The sequence below is a fragment of the Dendropsophus ebraccatus genome, chromosome 13, assembly GCF_027789765.1.
Source record: "Dendropsophus ebraccatus isolate aDenEbr1 chromosome 13, aDenEbr1.pat, whole genome shotgun sequence".
Classification (NCBI taxonomy): domain Eukaryota; kingdom Metazoa; phylum Chordata; class Amphibia; order Anura; family Hylidae; genus Dendropsophus; species Dendropsophus ebraccatus.
In genome coordinates this window covers 51,983,181-51,989,815 of record NC_091466.1, presented here as the reverse complement: position 1 = coordinate 51,989,815, position 6,635 = coordinate 51,983,181, and positions in this window count along the sequence as shown.

Sequence of the window (6,635 nt, the reverse complement as noted above, 5' to 3'; positions counted from 1 at the left end):
TCCTGATCGAGCTGGACATCCCAATCCAAAGGACACGGGATGATACATAACCTGAATGGGTAAGTGACATCCCCGGGCCTTGCTTAAAGGGGTAGTGCACAAAAAAAAAATTTCTTTCAAATCAACTGCTGCCATGAAGTGCCAGAGATTTGTAATTTACTTCTATTAAAAAATCTCAAGCCTTCCAGTACTTATCAGCTGCTGTGTGTCCAGCAGGAAGTGGTGTTTTCTTTCCTGTCTGATACAGTGCTCTCTGTTGCCTCCTCTGTCCATGTCAGGAACTGTCCAGAGAAGGAGCAAATCCCCATAGAAAACCTCTCCTGCTCTCCAGACTGGAAATAATACCACTTCCTGCTGGGCATACAGCAGCTGATAAGTACTGGAAGGCTTGAGATTTTTTAATAGAAGTAAATTACAAATCTCTGGCACTTCATGGCAGCAGTTGATGTGAAGGAAAATATTTTTTGGTGCACTACCCCTTTAAATCATGTGCAGAGCTTGCAGGCTTATTACCAAGCAGTGATCCTCCAGGTGCGTACAGAGCTCAGTCGCCATGACAACACAGGACGCGGGGGCCTTGTTTTTCCACGCATGCGCTGACTGACTGTTTTTACCGAGTGGAATGTTGGAACCGGATCCGGCTATAGCATGAAATGCAACCTTTATTTTCTTTGAAAATATTTCTTCTATTACTGTAAAAGGACTATATATGAGCGCCATCCTTGTTCAAGTGGACTTTGTATATAGAGATTTTTAATGGAGCACGGACACTGTAATACACAGATACTTTAACACACAGTGGGTGGAACTGAGGTGCTCACATGATTGATCACATGTACTGGAGTATACACGCCCACGTTTGGGCAGTGCTTCCCCTACAACAGACAATATATAACGTCTGTGATGTTCATATGCCCCCCCCCCCTCCATAGGTGTTATATGTGAAGGAAGGGTTGACACCTCGCGTCCCAATTAGTCTGTGCTTCTGTATGTTTATAAGCCTTTTTATGCTATCAAAGTTCTTAATGAAGGAAATATGTGCTTGGTTTCTATGGTAACTGTGCTTTTTATAATGATTTAAGCCCTGTAGACAAGGCGGACTACCTTTAACCTTCATAGTTTGTATTCTACCTAGCAGTGAGATTCACTTCACATTCTGGTATATACAATTTCTTATGTATACAACATATTTCCTGTTGTTAGTTTTAAAAGTTTTGGTAGAGATGTAACATTCAGTTTGTAAAGTTTAAGAAAGGCCCCTGTCCGCCCAGGTCAGCCTAATATCCTGCAGTGTTGATCTAGAGGAAGGCAACAAAGAAGCCCATGAGGTAGAAGCCAATGTTCGTGAAAAAGTCCTTCCCGACTCCATATCCGATAAGAAAACCCTAACAGTGGCAGTAATGTATATAGAGCACACAGTCATGATACTCTGTCTGCCATAGAGATCCATATGGCCTCCACTTAATCTCTGAATTCATATGGAGGCATACAGATTTAATATTTATATATTCCATCTGATCACACTATAACATAAAAAGTCAAGTAACTTTCTAAAGTTTTTTTTTTCTTTTCTTGAGCTACTTAATGTTTTATTACTTATTGAGACGAATCTTAACAGAAAGCAGTGCATTATAGGAGCTCAGATTGTTGTCAGGACTGTTAGATGTCTGACTGTATAGTGGATGAGCCACACTGGATCCTTCCTATGTAACGCCAACCTTATAATGTTTTACTGTGCAATACAGTATAAAATGTTCATATTATTCTCTTTTTAAGTTAAGTTTTGCTCTTTTTACAATGCCAGGCTTTCCTTCACATGAGCAAAGATGTAGTTTATTGTCCTAGCCTTGTACCTGAAGTCCCTCAATAAGGGGCATTCACACAGTTCTGCGCACGGTCTCCTTTTCTCCTCTGGCTCTGCTAGCCCACAAGTTGCATCAGAATAGTGATTGACAGTGCCAGGAGCCAATGACGCCTTGCCCTGTCAAACACAGCAACACATTTAACTGTGTGCGCTCCTAATTAGGGTGTCTGCACCTGGCAGAACACACCCGGGGGCACATCCAGAATTCCACTTTCCAGATGCGTATCCAGAACTGTCCAGAATTCCAGATGCTCCTATTGGGTTCTATCGGACATTCGTGCCAAACTTCCAGACAATTATAAGATTTGTCCTATAATTTTCAGGTCTGTTTTTCAGCACAGACACCATTTAGGAAAAATTCTGAAGGGTGTCCACGCCCAATAGAACCCTTATGTCAGGAAATCTATCCGGATTTTCTAATATGAAATCTGGTTAGACTTTCCTAACGTGTGCATTGGGGCCTAGGGCAGAGTGGTTTGTTGTCAACCCTCCATGGTGCCCAGAAGTCTGATTGAATACACTAGCTTACCTACCTTCCCAAGCTGTGTACCTGTTCTAGAAAACTATCCTAATGTGAATTTGCTTTATAAAAGTCTTAGCATTCGCAGATAATATGAGCCATCTGGATGTAGTTTTATCCTTAAAAACAACTGTATACAACATGGCAAAGAATGACAGTAACAGTCATGCTACAGATGCATTCTTTTTAACACATGAAAAAATGGGTAAAAATGTCCATTTATTCTATCTAGTAGGATAATACAATGTAGAAGGATAATGCAGCATGCAGCTCTTTTCTTGCCATCAAAACATTTGACAACCAGAAGCCATTATAAGACAGACAGTCCTAGCAGCGGGTTATATGCTGTGAGACTGGGCATGTTAAAATCCAACAATACCATCCATACACATGAAATAGATGGCTGCTCCCGCCAAACCATTACCCTTATTCAGATGATACGTTTTTCGGTTAAGAAAATTACTATGTTTTTTCACAGTTTAACAAATTATGTCAGCGGTGGTTTCTACCTGTCCTGGTTTGATATGTTCTGGGCCATTGAGATAAGCTGCGTGGCATCTGCTATGTACACAGTGATTACCCGGCTATAAATGGAATGACGCCTCATTGCTCATAGTCTGATGATTCATGCGGATGGGCAGCTAGGACACAGAGTAGAAAATCATCTTTGTTGGTAAAATGTTTGTTCCTAATAGTAAAAAATTTGTCTCGAATGGTAATAATTTGTGTAGTTGTCAAAAAATTATTATGAAGAACTCTCTGTTCTCCTGACATGTAGAGCTTTGTGCTCCCCACGTGTACCGCTCTGTGCTCCCCACGTGTACAACGTGCTCTGTGCTCCCCAACGTGTACAACGTGCTCTGTGCTCCCCAACGTGTACCGCTCTGTGCTCCCCACGTGTACAACGTGCTCTGTGCTCCCCAACGTGTACAACGTGCTCTGTGCTCCCCAACGTGTACCGCTCTGTGCTCCCCACGTGTACCGCTCTGTGCTTCCCACGTGTACAACGCGCTCTGTGCTCCCCACGTGTACAACGCGTTCTGTGCTCCCCACGTGTACCGCTCTGTGCTCCCCACGTGTACCGCTCTGTGCTCCCCACGTGTACCGCTCTGTGCTCCCCACGTGTACCGCTCTGTGCTCCCCACGTGTACAACGCGCTCTGTGCCCCCACATGTACAAAGCGCTCTGTGCTCCCCACGTGTACCTCTCTGTGCTCCCCACGTGTACAATGTGCTCTGTGCTCCCCAATGTGTACAACGTGCTCTGTGCTCCCCAATGTGTACAACGTGCTCTGTGCTCCCCAACGTGTACAACGTGCTCTGTGCTCCCCACGTGTACCGCTCTGTGCTCCCCACGCGTACCGCTCTGTGCTCCCCACGCGCACCGCTCTGTGCTCCCCACGCGTACCGCTCTGTGCTCCCTACGTGTATAGTGCGCTCTGTACCTTTCTTTTATCCATCGGTGCTGTCGATTTTCCACAATCTTGACGGTTACTTTGGAATCGAGTGTCAAAGAGAAGTAGTGGGCATGTGCCCTGGATCTGCCGAGTCTGAAGCCAATGCCCTCAGTTTGTGCGCTCAATGCGCCTGTGCCACTCCTCCACACTATGGTGCACCCAGGCGCAGGAGCGCGCAGACCCAGCACTTCCAGGGCACATGCACAAACTGGCAAGTTGGCGCGCACGGAAGTCACCAGGAAGCAGGAGGCCAGTCCAAAATCAATATGCATGGAAAACGGGGAGGAGGAAGTAGTGGTGAGGCATACCAAAGTGCGGCACAAATGCCTCTCCACTACTCCTCACTCCTCTTTGACACTTGATTCCGAAGTAACAGGCAAGATTGTGAAAAAAACGACAGCACCGATGGTTAAAAGAAAGGTACTATATTTTTTTTTGTTTTTTTTTTAAACATTCTTTATTTAAGTAATTTTCTCATTTTACAAATACTTAGAATCAAAATGACCATAGTCATAAACCAGTAGTATATTCCTCCTAACGAAACAAGTACAGAAAAACAGAATGACCAGTCTGGTAGTCTGGTAGTCAACCCGGCGTTACATAGTATTCCATTATAAATCATGGGTAGCACACCAAGGTGGGGGAGTAGCGGAGGAGGTCTTTATGACATATTATGGTTTGACAGGTGTAATGCTCTAGTAAAAATCCCTCCCGCTGCTTCAACCCCCCCCCCCCCAAAAAAAAAAAATGGGATCAGAAACCAATGGGGAGCTAGTTTGAACAATTCTTACAGTGACATCTTCAATTGCCTTTATCTCATAATCCAAGGATAACAGCTCTACTATTGTAGGTTTCCAAAAATAAGGCATTTTGTGTTATCCCTCCTGGTTTTTTTTGCCTCACAAAGTGATAGAAGGAACTCGAAGCCTGGTTGTCACTTAATAAAGGCAAAAACTCTTTCCCATTGCCATTATCCGACAAACACACTTGAGTAGGGACAGCAACTACTTCAGTGTGATCTTCTGTATCCCAACTCATCCATTCATTGCCGATTGCTGATTTTCCTTAACATTTCTGCTTTATTTTATCCTTCTCATTTTGCTGTGTATTTTAGCACTTCATATGTGGCTGGCAGGTATATCACGGTAGAATTGGTACCAATAGTTATAAATTATGTAAATTATGTACAGTATCTATGAATATGAGAAACGTCCCACGTAACAAGTAGTCTAAGGAATCCTTTTTGGTAGCGGAAACTATGAAAAATCTTCAGATATTTAGATAAGTTTCCAGAAAGGATCAGCTATATATTTCTTTCTATAAATCTCCAGAACATTGGCACGGAATGAAGCAATGGGACTTGCGGTAAATGTGTTGAATGTACTTAGAGCTCTCGTTCCTTGAAAACAGGAAACTGAAAATGAACAATTACTGGAAATAATCTAATATTGAAATAGACATGATCACGTTTACCTGTGCCTACTCCTACAATATCCTTTTCAGTTTGTATACTTAAAGGACAACTCCCGCGGGACCCCCCCCCCCCAAAAAAAAACACAGACACACACAGACACCATACTCACCATCCCTCTGGTGACGATCGCCACTCCATTCGCCCGCCGTCCGCCTCACCGTCACCGCCGTCCGCCATCCAGCGATGTCTCTGACTTCCGCGTCCTGGGGATGGAAAAGGCTGCCAGTGCGCTTGCGCACCGGCAGCCTTTTCATTGGCTGGAGCGCATCACATGGCTTCCAGCAACCTCAGCCAATCAGGGCTGAGCAAGCTGGAAGCCATGTGATGCGCTCCAGCCAATGAAAAGGCTGCTGGTGCGCATGTGCACCAGCAGCCTTTTCCGTCCCATTCACTCTCAATGAAGACGCCAAGGAGGAAGAAGACCCGGACCGCCCCCCGGCTCTGACGTCGTCGTCACCAGATGCCGCCTGGGAGAAGAGGGCCGTGATGATCGTAATAGGTAATGTATATATTCTTTAACTTCCGGGCGGGGGGGTCGGGGGTCCGAAAGTGGGGGAAGGGGGCCAGACCGGGTATTTAACCACATTACAAAGTTATAGAACTTTGTAATGTGTGTTAAATAAGCTAAAAAAAATTTCCGTGGGAGTTGTCCTTTAAATATATTCTGTAGGCTGGCACTGCTGGGAAGGAAGCCATAGATAGTGGTGGTATATGTGAGGGTTACTGGTGACCTTCCCTCCAATCCTCAAGTATTCCCTTTTGGGTGAAAACTATAGATGAGCAAACTTTTGAAAACCGCTAAACTATGACAGCTACTCCATTGTGACTGTTGGGGCTCTTTTGCTGTGAAAACCATAAAAAAAAAACACTTTTTCTTTACAGAAATATTTATTTAAAACGAATGTACCTTCAGGTACATTGCTGCGCTTTTTTTTTTAACTTAATTGATCGTGGCCGGCACAGGGATGCCGGTGACGTGGTGCTTTTTTTTTTTTAATTGCCATCTGGTTCCTACGCTCGGTATCGGTCTTTTCTCAATTGAGCTGCGTCACAGAAGGGAGGGGATATCAACACACTGGGGGTGGTAGGCCTGTCCCCCAGTGCTCCGTGGCGGGCCAGAGCTTGGGAAAAGATCAAGGCCACACAACTGGCATTCTGGTGCTGATGATTTCAATGGGAGAATTGGCTCTTTTTCTGCTAGACCGCACTAAAAAAAAACGCATCACAACCCGTGGCAGAAAAGTTGTGTGAACGCCAATAAGGAGTTGCATCTCGATCCACTGGCTAACATGCATGGAAGCCACCTCCAAAAGAGCATAAA